Genomic DNA, 14,692 nt, shown 5'->3' with positions numbered 1-14,692 from the left:
ATTGTTGCGAGACGCTCGTCCACCGGAGTGAACGACAGTACTTGGCGACGAAGTCTCTCTCCCACAACAAATCCGACACCGAATTTGCGCTCCTTTACATGGCAGCTGTAGTAGACGTCGCAAGGTCCTATGGTTTTCTTACCTTGCCCCGTCCATCGCATCTCTTGGATGGCAGTGATGTCAGCCTTTACTCTCACGAGGACATCAACCAGCCGGGCAGAGGCACCTTCCCCATTAAGGGACCGGACATTCCAGGTGCATGCCCTCAAATCATATTCCTTATTTCGTTTGCAGGGGTCGTCATCAGTAAAGGCAGTTCTCATCCGAGTTGGATTGCTGTCATTTAAATATTTGTTCTTTTACAGTTACCGTCTTCCCGCCCAACCAGCACTAGGGGGCAGTCTACGCTGGGCCAAGGAAGTCATACCCATAATTACAGAAAAGGCTCTATGAAAAAAAGCGGTCCATTTAAATTATTCTTCTAATTCTGAAGACCAATCAGAAAATGAATTATTTAGAATTAGAAGACAAAATATGAAGCACTAAATTTCCTCTAAGAACGGCGGGAAAATGTATACACATATAGAGAAAGCTTAATGTAAATGTGAAAAATTTATAAATAAATAAATATGATTTTTATTAAAAAATAATTATAAATAATTTATAAAAATTACAAAAAGTTAAATCAAAATCTACAATACCAAAACAAACTAGAATAGAAATGAAGACACAACATTAAAACACTCACGCAAGTAAAATTAATTTTTTGTTAATATTTTAAAAAATATTAATTAAAAGAAGTAAAAAAATTGAAACGAGATTAAAAAATAATAATAAATAATTGGCGCGTACACTTCTGTTAGGTGTTTGGCCGAGCTCCTCCTCCTATTTGTGGTGTGCGTTTTGATGTTGTTCCACAAATTAAAACAGGCAAATACAAATAGGATAAATATAAAAAAAAAACCAGTTTATAAGTTATATTTATCAGTTTCAGTTCATTTGTTTATATAAATAGTACATAGTAAGACTAAGGTCTTTTAATAGTACTTCAACAATATTATAAGCAACTGGAATATTTTTAACATACAAGTTTCTTAATCTAAATTTTACACCAGTTCATTTACGAATCAATCCAATATATTTAACTTAACTATAATAACAAGAAGAAAAGAAGCAATAGGAAAAGAAAAGAAGGATTTAGAAAAGAAAGAACAAAAGTAGTAGTTAGAGAATGTAGAGAGTAATTTAATGCCCTAATTTAATGCAATCAAACACTTTTAAAATAATTATAGACTTGTGCCCTGAAGTTAAATCTGTTAAGTCCAGCCTTCACAGTGTCGGGTAATGAGTTCCACACTTTAACAGCGTTAATGAAAAATAATCTAGATGATGGTAGGTAATTAAATTTTGGAACGATGAATTTGTTGTGTCAGATAGGGCGGAAACTTGAATAATGTAAGTTTGCACAAAAATATGCAATTTATAGCAGACAAATAACTATTAAGGCAACATCCAAGTAACCTTTATCTGAAGGCTGAGATATGGTCATATCTACCAATCCCATATACATACCGCGTGGCGTTATTAAATGCCACATTAAGTTTATGGCAAGATGTGGAGTCGAGTTTGCTGTATACCACCTCAGAGTACGTAATGAGAGGCATAATTAGCTGGAGAACTAATTTGCGCCTCGTTTTCTCTGGCGTGAATGTTGCAGAGACTCTCAGCTTACGCAATGTAGCATAATTGCTCCCCACAACCCTATTTATATGGTCAGCACAGGTAAGTTTTGTGTTGAGAATAAACCCCAAATTTGTTACCTTATCCATAAAGGTAAGGGAACTTGTACCTAACCACAATTTAGGGATATTGTCATCATGCACAACACTATTGCATATAGGTAAGACATATGACTTTGACGCGTTCAGACATAAAGAGTTTTCATTAGCCCATACAGAAATAGCAGACAAATCACTGTTTATTTTGAAACATAAATCTTCAACGAGACCAATACGACTGGACAAGTACAATTGTATATCATCAGCATACGCATGGACATTCACATACTGACAAACGTTAAAAACATCATTGACAAAAAGACTGAAGAAAAGCGGACCAAGGATAGACCCTTGCAGAACACCAGTGTGTACGTATCAAGGCTGAGATGTTTATTTACTGGTCTTGACCTTCTGCGTTCTGTCTCCAAGGTAGCTGGCCATGAGTCTCACCGCATTGTCTTTGAAGCCGAAATAGTGTTTAAGCTTTATGACGCTGGAATATAAAAAAAAATTGAACAACAAAGAAATATAAATAAATTAAAAATAAATTTTGCGTAAAAAATTCAAAAAAAAAATTATACAAATTGGAAAGAATAAGAGAAAAATTTAAGTAAAAATTTATTAGAATTAAAAGCACTGAGATATCAATAGGGGAAACATTTTCAAAGAAAATTTAAAAGAATTTACAAAAATATATATAACTAAAAAGTCAAAATGAATTTGAAACGAAGCTTATAAAATATCAAATAACAAAAAGAGGAAATATGAAAAATTATTAAAAATCAAGTTCACAAAATATGTAAAAATAGATAAAATATGAACTTAGAACTTATGTATAATAAAAGCGTAAATAAATAAAAACAAATTTTGTATATATAAAAAATTTAAAAATTATAAATTTTGTATTATCAGTGTAAAAAATATTATAAAAATTTATAAAAAATAAAAAGGATAAAAGAAAACATTTAAATCAAAATTTATAAAGATAAAACGAACTTAAATATAAATAAGGGAAGAGATTTTAAAACAATTTAAAATAAAAATAATTTAAAATTAAAACAAAAACTAAAAAGTTAAAAATTTTTAGTTATAAAACTTAAAATAACAAAAAATAAAACTAAGAAAAATATGAAAAAAATTAAAAATGTAAATTAGGCACAAATTGTTAAAATAGCAAAAGAAAAATGTAGATATATGAATATATAGTAAGAAGAGTAAATAAGTAAGAAAAATATGATATAAAATTAAAAATAAAAAATTATAAAATTAAAAAAAAAAATTACAAAAGATAAAAGAAAAAAATTCAGTCCAAATTTTAAAAAATTAAACGAACTGGAATATAAATAGCGGAATAAAATAAAACATAAATAAAATAGGAAACAATAATGGAAAACAATTTAAAAACAAATTTATAAAAAACAAAAATATAAATTAAAAACGAAAAAAATTAAAATTAAATTTATCGAATTTAAGCGGTTACATGCGTCCACAATTAAAAAAAAATCGAGTTTTTTTACAGATTATTATTCTCCATAGTTTTAGGCGTATTTCTGTAGAAGTCGATGGTAGACACAAAGTTATAGTAGAAAATGTAACTGCCCGACGAGAATTTTATGCGCGCAGGTAGCTGACCTTCGTTTGAGGCATTGGAACGTCTAAACTTTTTTTTCTCGAAACTACTTTTTCCGGCACGGTCTGCATAATAACTCATACAGTTTTTAATATTTTTTGATGTGGTTTTTTTTTTTGAAAGTGGTTTCTCTATAGTTGTTGAACCGGATTTTTGATATTTTTATTAAGAAAACTTTATAAACATAATTAAAGTGTGACATTTATGAAGTGAAACGCATAATTTCTTTCTTCTTATTAGTGTCACAGTCCTTGGTGAACCATTGCTTCCTTCACAGCCTCTTTTTTTAAATGCTGTAAATTTACAAATTTTTCGGCTCGACAGACTATAACCACAACTTTATTTTATAATTCAAGGGGAAATGATGCAGACCGTGGAGCAACTGTTTTTATTGTGCTTTGGGTCACGGGACTTTTTACACACTAACTTTTGTAAAGAAAAGTGAAAATAATTGTTTTTTGTAAAGTTTAAGTACTAATAAACAATGTATACTTTTTTTTTTGATATTTGGTATCCCTTCTAAAAACAGCGGAAAAAATAAAACATAAATAAAATAGAAAATAATTATAGAAAAAAAAAATTGAAATAAAATGCTTATAAAGCACATACAAAAAAAAAACAAATTAAAAAAAAAAAAACAAAAAAAAACTAAAATGAAATTCATCGAATTTAAAAAAATAAAAATAGGTTCCCACAATGTTTTTTGCCCTGGGTTTCTTCCACCGTTCAGAGGAAGCGGGACTGGTTGCTAATGTTTTTTGACGCTTTATACTATTTATGACCAGCCTGCATTGGGAGATCGCATGTCCTAATTTTTGTTTTGTTTTTTTCAGATCGACCAGAGAATACGTCTCAATTGCGCCCATTGATGCGCTATCTTTCGCAGCTGGGAGTGACGAGCTGTTCTACTTCAGAATGAGAGCTGGTTGGCGTTTATTGCGCTTATTGTAGCCCTCTGAAGCTGGAGCTAATTGTAGCCTTCTGAGCGCTAATGCCATTTGTTTGCAGATGCATTCAGAAGCGGCGGCTTCTCTACCGGTGGAGATCTTGGCAGTAGGCGTCTTCTTCTAAAGGTCATTGCTTTATCCACACTGTACTCATTTCGTCTATATTTGCTGCCTTCTTCTGTTGTTTTCTCGCTTCCCTCTTTTTGTGTGTTTTTGTTCTTTTTTTTTGATTATTGTTCGTTCTCAGTTCTATTGGGTCCCGACTTCAGGCCGCTATCCTTACTCGAAAGTTTAGTCCCCCTAAATATTGGCATGTTTAACTATGCCGGTTGACTCTACGCTTCAAGGGGGTAACAAATTGCAGAACCAGGACGTGAGCTAGTCAGGATTTCAGAGCTGAGCTTGCACCGCTAACTAAATGGTGACATATGAGGGTTGAGGTGTGGCCTCATTAGCTCGGGAGCCATTTCAGCAAGATGTCACTCTTGTTTACTATGGTCCCAGAATACTACAGCAACCAGGCCTACTCACTTTAGCAGGTATCCAGCTGGTGCTGTGTTCCAGATCCCCCGTGTGCTTGAGCTAATCTTTGGGGTTGTGAGCTGCTTGATATGTACTTGCAAGGATCATGCTGGGCATTAGCAGGTTAAATCCGGTCCGACACTTTGCCTTGTCACATGCACCCCCACTCCCCAAGTAAGTGCTAAAAATTGAAAATTTCACATAACTTCATGTAAGCAGAGGTATCAGATCAACAAACTAAATCACTTGAATATAAAAAAATTACATCATTTTGGAGAAAAAGGGTGGATGGAAATAGGTTTAAAATTACTTTTGAAACCTGAAACTAAGCATCAAAGTGCCGAATGGAAGGCCCCAGGCGAGCCACCAACCAAAAAATCGAGTTTGGAGAATCTAGTCGATGTTCATTTGTTTTAACGATTCCAAGGAAATTGTCCACAAGGAGCTCGTACCAACGGGCCATAACGTCAATGAAATTTTCTACCTTGCCACGCGTTCGTCGAATTCGCCCTGAATACTGCGAAGGAGGAAGCTGGCGCTTATTGCATGCTAATGCACCATCTCATCGATCCACTCTTGTGACTGATTTCTTGACTAGAAATCGCATTTTAACCATCAATCACTCAAAGTATTCACCTGATATGGCTCCCTGTGACTTCTACCTATTTCGAAAATTGCGTTTGGTCATGAAAGGAAAACGTTTTGCGTCCGTAGAGACCATCATAAGGTTTGTACCGGCATCCTAAAGGACATTCCAGTCAATGACCTGAAACACCCTTTCGAAAAGCTTTTAGATCGCGCAAAATAGTGTATCGAGGCCAGAGGCGACTATTTTGAATAAATAAACTCGAAGTCATCAGAACAAAGCTCCTGACGTTCTTTTTTAGCTCAGTATTGTTTATTTTGAACTTCACCTTATAATGCAATAATTTGCGAAAACAAAAACACATGAATATCAGGCCTAATGAACTTCCTTTTAGAAACAATAAGACTATTTAGATCATTTCACCAATTGAAAAATTTAATTTCGATAAAACTGCGCTACTTTTAATGGACTTCTGGCCCATAGTGCGGCGCACGGATTGCCTGTCTGCCACTAGACAGGCTGTGTGTGGCTGTAGTTCCAGCAAGAGCAGCAGACAGGCAATTGCACAAACCTATTTGTGTTTAGTTAAGGTAATTTTTTGTGTGTAGCTATGAAAATCCTATACCATAACCATACGACCAACCAACATAACAACAACAAATCACACGTAATAAATCAATTGATATTTACATACACAAAAGAAGAAGATCTCAACTGAAGACTTAAAATATCAAAGGAAATAATTCCTTTGCTGGGCAGTGCTGTTATGTGCTACTTATTTTTTACTCACATATTGTTGTTATTGTTGTTGTTGTTGTTATATCTTCTATTGTTATACCGAAGTATTGGCATATTCTTTGATGATACGCATATTAATAATAGAAAGCAATCAGTTAGGCGCAATGCACAAAGAAAGAGAAACAGGCTCACGAACACGTGTTTAGTTTGAATAGAGCGACTGTGAGGGACAATTCACCAGCATACACAGATAACACCTACAAAGCCATTTGTGCGTACCCTGCTGGGAAATCCACTAGTATTGAACTGGTATGGTTGGAAATGGTTCAGAGAGTGAAGAAGGGACTTGAGCGAAATGTCTGACGAAGTGACCATCAAATAGCGAAAGCAACTCAAAATAGCTGACCATAGCATCCATCCCATACTGGAAAATTATCTCCAAGTCAAGCTTTACAAGATCCAAAGGGCGCATGATCTCACACCAAAGCAGCAACAAGTCAGACTTGAGAGAACGAAGGAGTTGCTTCGCTTGGTCGAAAGTGGTAAATTTCCGAACATGTTTTTTCAGACGAGAAAATTTTTCAAATTGGGCAATTCGTAAACTCCGAAAACGAAAGGATTTATTTGACTGACCGTTCATACGAGAATTTGAGTCATCGATGGGCCACCGGGAGGCAGCACTCGCCGCCACAGGTAATGGTCTCGGCCGTTGTAACCGCAGTTTGGCGCTCTCCAATTGTTTTCATGGAGCCTGGCGTCCAGGTAAATGCGAAATATTATCATGAAAGTACTCTCGAGATTACTTTGAAGTCATTGGTAGACAAGTATTTTGGTGGCAGGCTATGAAAGTTTCAATAGGACTTGGCACCGTCTCACAAATCTCGAGTGAACCAAGAACGGATAAAAAACAACGTTGCGAACTTCATAACGTAGCCTGTACAAGAATCTCTACTACGACAGATTGCGACAGATCCCTTACAGATTGTCGACTAAATCAAGTCCCAATACGAGGCTTTTGAATGCCAAATTTTGCATAACGGAATCTTATCGAAGCCAATACTGAAGCCGGTGTGAGGCAGGGCTGCATTACATCACCGCTTCTTTTCCTCGTCGTCATTGATGAAATTCTAACCACTTCAATTGATTTAGATTTTGCCGATGATATAGTTCGGCTTTCTCTGGACTCAAAGTTAATGTAAAGAAGACAAAATATTTGAATAGACAAAGTGAGCGGCGTTCAATATCGGAAGCCCATCCACGGCAGATAGGGGATGCAAAAGTGATGTTTTTCGAAGACAGCAGAAAGCAAGAAACGCACTTGCTGGTCTTCGAACAGTGTGGCTGTCCAAACAAATCGGCATGCATACCAAACTTGGAATTTATAATTCAAATATTAGGTATTTCCTTCTCTAGGCTTATGAAACATGATGTCTACCAGCAGAAACCGTTCAAAAGCTGCAAGTGCTTGTAAGCCGTATTCTGCGGCACATCCTGCGCATTTGGTGGTCAGACGATTGGATATCGTACTTCGACTTACACCGACGATGCCAACAAAACCCACTCTCGCAAGAAATCAGAGCGCGCAAGTGGAGGTGTCTAGGCCATACACTACGCAAGTTAGGCATGGAGATCAGCAGGCAAGCACAACCGAGGTAGTCCTAAAGGCTTGTAAAGGCTTTTGCATTGAAAGTGAATTAAAAATTGTTAACAAAAACCTGATGTGGCAGCAAGTTAAAGTAAAAGCAGGGAACAGAACGGAGTTGAGAAATTTTGTTCCCTTCCTATGCTCCGCAACGGAGCTCGAGGAACTTCGATGACGTTGAATACGAGGAGATGGTCCTATGAGCTAAGTACGCAAGTAGAAGATGCATGAGTAGGTGGTTACTACAACAGATCAATATCTGCTCGAAAAGCTCAACCAGAATTAGGCCCTGGATCATCTTGAAATACAATTGTAGTGCAAGTGACTGCCAAAATCACAGCAGGAACTTTCGGTGAACCAGAGAGCTTGCCCTACAAAGGTTCATAGTTTTTCTTTCATACCTACTGAGGGTTGATACTAGTATAAAGATTCATATTCTCTCTTCGCGGGACTATCGCCAAGTAATGCATCGTTTTAGGGAAGGCGATTAGCAGGCACATTCGAAGGAAGTTCTCCAAAGGCTCTGTAGAGTTTTCCTACGGCAGTACAGACGCGTGAGTATGCGAAGAGTACGTGAAATATATCTTCGCAAACATTTGGTTACAAAAACGGCGTTAGCGATAGACGTGCTGATTGAACCTGTGTAAATATGATTTCAAGCAGCCGTTTCTACTCAAGAGTTAGTCAGATAAAAGTCCACATAGGAACTGATTAGTCAAAACCTTACATTGTGGTTACCTTTGTGGGCCCAACGCTCTTTTGTTGTATTGTCCCATTTTGTTTGTCACTCATCCATGCAGTTGTCTCTCGCTGCGTCACCAACCGACGAGTCTTCGGGACTCCTCAGGGATTCTGTTTTGTTTTATTTAAACATTCCTGGTGCTTTCAGATCATAGGGTAGTGGTCCGAATGGGTAGAAACGCTCCCGCTTTGAAAGTATTCGATGCTGTTCCAGCTGGTGGCAGCAGAGGAAGACATCCTCTGCGTAGGAAAGATCAGGTGGCTTCAAGGGCTTGGCGTCACTTAGTGTGTTCAACTGGCGTTGGTTAGCTCGAGAAAGAAACGACGCGCTTTGACAAGGTAAAGAGAACTTTCAAAATCGGAAATTTGTTTCACAGTTTTCAATTTTTCCTGCTGGGTATAGACTAAGCTCTCCTATACATTGATACTCGTGCTGACAAGCATTCATAAGTGTCTGCGCATATTTGGTGATAAATAATAAGCGGTAAAACGAGTATAAGTGTTGAAAGAAAGGGTAAAGAACGATATGTGGCGTAAAGTTGTTTTGAATAGGACTATTGTTAAGGCATAGAAAAGGTCCTTGAATGCTCAGTTGGGCGAGTAAGGGAAGAAAAACAAGCCGGCAACTAAAGAAAAGGCTATTACTATAGATATCCTCTCAAAAGAGATGTGTGCAGATAAATGTGGCAAGAAAGGGACAAAGCGGAGCCGAGACAGGCAAAATAAAAAGGAGAGCACAGGAGAATACACGCAGGGGATGTAAGTAAATAAAATTCAACGTCTAGTTTTTACGAGTACCATACTCTTGTATAAGAATAACTCGTTAGTGGTTTTACATCAAAGTAAACTTCGAACCTTCTGACGCCCGCTGGTCAAACAATTCGATGTCTAGTGGCTCGACTTAAAGGAACTGGGTGAAAGTGAGAACGAAAACCACCCGAACGGCCGCGAACAAATATTGACTTTAACATATCCAAGCTGTGAGAGATATAATATTATCGAGAAGCAGGCAAACCGGTCATACACTGACTTTCCTCTCCACAAACATGAATTCTGACCAAAAATTTGCAGAACTTTCCGTGCGAAATTCAGACGGTGCTAGTAGAAGCACGAGATACCTGACGCTTTCACGAAATTAATGATTAGTGACGAGACGCATTTATACCTGGCTCGGTATGCAAATAAACAAAATACTCAGTTTTGGACCATGAACAATTTTCAAGTGCTCCGAGACCATTCCATACCATTCCAGGTTAGGTTAGGATGAGATATGCAATACGGAAGATAGACCAAAGAAAGTTTTTCGTGATACCATTGAAAGGATGAAATGGAGAAGAAACTGGAAATGCTATCGCTTGAGGGTTAGAAAGGTTATCAAAAAAAAAAGCTGAAAGTTGACTACTTACCTTTGTGTCAACAGCTTCATACTGCTGATGAAATTCATCAGGTATAACGAAAAAGCGAGAGCCGAGACGCCTATGCCTTAACCTAGTGAAGGCACCGCAACTGAGCAGAAGTTCCTGAGACTCCACTTCATTGCCCATCTAAGCTGAAAAAGGACTCAAATTAATGCCAAGTCTCCACGTGTGGATGCTTCGCGAACAATGTGCGGAAAGGGCACACACAAAATTTGAGTCCTCAGGCTTTGCCAACCTTCCAAATTGCCTCGCGCACGACAGTTCGACTCGAAACCAGAAGAATTTTGCTACTTAGCGAGCTGTGTTGTTGCTCAGCGCTGAGCTAGTGTGAAGTCCATCATTCATTTAGCAGACAACAGGTAGCTAAGGGAATCCCAGTATTTTTATTATGCCGAGCAATTACCTCATGGCTAAACTGACCGGTAACCAAGTAGCCAAATTCTTCTTCTGGATTGGCGCTATAACTGCTTAGGCGATTTTGGCCGAGTTTAACAAAGCGCGCCAGTCGTTTTTTTCTCGTAATTACTGACATCAGTTGGAAACACGAAGTGAAACCGAGCCCTTGAAGCCACCTGATTTTTCCAAAGCAGAAGAGCGCCTTCCCCTTTCTCTACTACCACCAGCTGGAACCGCATCGAATACTTGCAGAGCCGGAGCTTTTGTATCCACTCGGACGACATGACCAGCCAACGTAGCCTCTGGATCTTTATTCGCTTTCTCGTGCTAATCGGCGCCAGTTGGAAACACCAAGTGAAGCCAAGTCATTCTGCACCTGATCTTACCACCTGTTACCACCAGTTGGTACCGCATCGTATCCAAATGAGGTTAGCTTCAAAATATACGCATGCTACCGAAAGGAAAGTCAGGTCCAGTTTCAAGCGAACCATCATCAGCCTAGGGCTCTATTGCACCTTAACGATTTTAAGTTGATTATGTTATATCTGGCAGGGTACGAACAAATATTATTTGAATACGCTTAAAGTGGCAATCAAACTTAGTTATCCAAATGAAGGCAGCCTATTCAAGCTCGGATCGAACTAAGGACGTATACAAAAGCTTTAGGGTAGGCGGATCACCAAAATCAGAGTTGAAACTCTATCATATCACAGGATGCAGCAATGGCACACTTAATGTGACTTAGGGATAAAAACTGTGAGTCAAAAATAACACCTAAGTCGGAGATCTCATTCAAAGTAGGGAGACGAGAGCTGCTAATAGAGCAGGAAGTCGGGGAAGCGAGATCGAAATTTTGAGAAAGAAGCATGGAAACATTTCCTTATATTGAGTTGTAGAAAATTTGTTTGACACAACACCGTTACTTTATTAAAAACAGTTTGGAGCTTAATCGAATCGGCTGGACTATGAGCTGTAGAATAGATCTTTCAGTCGTCCGCATGGAAAAGATAATTTGGGTATGTAAAGCAAATGTCATTAATAAAAATAGCAAAAGCTAATGGGTCCACAATACAGTATCCCGCACTCAAAGTGTAACCATTTAAAAAGGTCATAAATTTAGTTTGGAAAATTACTTTTATTCAATTCGGAGTAAAAAATGTGTGAAAATATGATAATGGGTAAGGTTTTCTCAAGTGCGCCACAAAATTACCAAAGTGAATATTTTGCGATGAAATTCAGCCAGCACTGAGTTCTATAATCCAGAAGCACACTCAGAAAATCTTGTTGCAAAATTCTAAATAGTTTTTTTTTTATTAACTATCGAGGTTTTTTGCAGCGATTGAATAATTATCACATTTCTCGTAAAGTAAGTGTCCGATTACAACGATTTTTCAACTGCAGATTGATAAAGGATGATATTTTCCAAATACGTTATTTTTGTTCCGAAACTTGATTTTTTGTTCCGAAACTTAATTTTTTTAATAAAGAATTTAAAATTTAACTAATTTCTGCGCCTCTGGGATGAAACATTTTTAATGATATTTACATCTGTGCATTTATGTATGGAAGAAAATGCGTGCAATTCGAAAAGGATAGATTACAATTAAATTTTTTGTGCCAGGATGCGCGCTCCGACTTGTGCGGAGTTGCGGACTCGGGCACTCCGCGACACGCACGAACACGCAAACAGAGGCTCGCGGGCGGCTTGCGAAAAACCGTGTTTTGGACACGTCTCAACGCGATATGCTTCCGGAAGATCAGTTTTGCTGACTTTGCCATTACTGGTGTTTAGTTGTTTTTAAAGATTGACCATATAGATAATTTACGTATGACAGCATTTGCGCTTTGACTGACGCGGAAATGCGTAATGATAACACAAAAAAACAAAATCGCACTTTTTGTCTGATGAATGACTTTTGATACTTGATGTTTTCTAATTTCACAACGCTGATTCTAAATATACCCTCATTTTTTTTTTTGTAACAGCTCTTGTTTACGAGTTATAGCTATCACAAAAAAATCACTATATTTCACTGTTAATTGACGAATATTTAAACAAATATTAAGTTTTCTTAATATATTATTTGTTATGGCATCGTCAAGACGAGTTTGTATAAATGACCGGAATAGTTTTTGTTTTATTTGCGGAGAGTACATGTTTCAAGAAAACCGTTTGAATGTGACATCGTTCGTAAATGAGGCGTACAAAAATTACTGCGGTCACCCAATGGAAATGAAAAATAAGCCTTGGATTCCACAAAAGGTATGCAAAACGTGCGTTGAGTTTCTACGTTTGTGGACGAATAAGAAAAGGAATAAATTTAGATACGAAACTGCCATGATGTGGATTGAACCTGTGAACCACCACGACGACTGTTATTTTTGTATGATAAAAATAACTGGCATTAACCGAAAAAATCGAGGCAAATGGGAATATCCTTCCATACGATCGGCATATAGACGTGTTTTGAGCCCTACGATGCCATCTGAACCTTAACCTGGTGCTTCACAGGAAGAACCTATACATTCTGAAGCAAAAACAGACAATAGCGATAGTGACTTTGATTGTGACCTGGGAACACCAAAACCATTTAACCAAGATGATTTAAACGATCTCATTATAGATCTGGGACTGTCAAAGACTGGTTCAGAAATTTTGGCGTCTAGAATAAAAGAAAGAAACTTAGTCACAAAAGAAACTAAAATTTCTTACTATCGCAGAAGAGAACAAACTTTCCTTGAATATTTTGCTGAAGAAGATGACTTTGTATTTTGTAAAAATGTACCTCGTTTGTAGTGAGTGGCGTTTATTTATAGATTCATCAAAACGGAGTTTAAAATGTGTTCTCTTAAACAATGGGAACAAATTGGGCTCATTGCCTATTGCGCATTCTACTAAAGTAAAAGAAGAATATACAACTATTGCTCTGATTTTAGACAAAATTAAATATGCGGAACACAATTGGGTCATATGTGTCGATTTAAAAATGGTAAACTTTCTTTTAGGCCAACAAGGTGGCTACACAAAGTTTCCCTGTTTTCTTTGCTTATGGGATAGTAGAGCTAAAAATCAACATTGGATTAAAAAAGATTGGCCTGCTCGAGAAGCGTTAGTACCAGAACAACAGATCGTGATAAACCCACCTTTAGTATCAAGGGATCGTATAATTTTACCTCCGTTACATATAAAACTGGGGCTTATAAAACAATTTGTTAAAGCTCTTGACAAAAATGGAAATTGTTTTCTTTTTCTGTCTAAAAAGTTTCCAAAATTGAGTGCAGAAAAGATAAAAGCGGGTATTTTTGACGGGCCACAGATAATGTCGTTAATAAAAGACTCAAATTTCATAGACATTATGACAGTGATTGAGAAAATGGCACGGAATGAGTTTGTTTGGCTTGTTCAAAATTTCTTAGGAAATAAGAAAAGTTCTGACTATTCTTAGCACGTCGAACAACTAATGGGTCACTTCCAAAGGGTTGGATGTAATATGAGCATTAAGTTACACTTTCTTCACAACCATCTGCACTTTTTTCCAGCCAAACTTGGGGATCTCAGCGAAGAACAGGGCGAACGATTCCACCAGGACCTTCGTAAGATGGAGGAACGCTATCAAGGTTACTGGAACACACACATGATGGCCGACTATTGTTGAAGCATTAACAACAGTTCTATGCCTTCAACTTCAGCAAGGAAATCATATAAAAGAAAATTTTTTTAAATTTAAGAAGGCAATAAAATAAAATAATCTTTAAATCTATAGTGTTTTATTACAAAAAGTCAAATGTGTCATATAGAGTCATATAGAGCTGATACTGGAATTTCAGTTACAGATTTGAAATTGTCATAAAAAATTGGACTAAAAACATGCATCATAACCCAATCATCAGAAATGCTGTTGTGCAGTGTAATTAAATCAAATGTATTCAAAGGAATGTATAACCTGGCATCCAAGGTGTCATATATACTTCTTTATTACTTACGTTTATGTTTACATATCAGACCTATACATTGTAAATTCAGTCAGCAAATGCAAAGCTGAAAAACAACAACAATTCACGGACGGACACAAAAAGTGAAACCGATATAGAAAGTTATACAGATATCGCATATTCATTTGTTATTTCGAGAAAAAATGAAAATCATTCACGCTTTTTACACTTTTCATGTAGTTTGTTTTTACATAATGGGTATAATTTTAGATTGATCGTGGCCTGAAAATATTTTGCACTCGATGGAATTTTTATCTTTTGGAATAAAAGAATCAAACTGCCTCGTATTTTTCAAAGTTTG

The sequence above is a fragment of the Anastrepha ludens genome, chromosome 3 (assembly GCF_028408465.1).
Source record: "Anastrepha ludens isolate Willacy chromosome 3, idAnaLude1.1, whole genome shotgun sequence".
In the NCBI taxonomy this organism is placed as follows: domain Eukaryota; kingdom Metazoa; phylum Arthropoda; class Insecta; order Diptera; family Tephritidae; genus Anastrepha; species Anastrepha ludens.
This window is presented reverse-complemented; position numbering follows the sequence as displayed.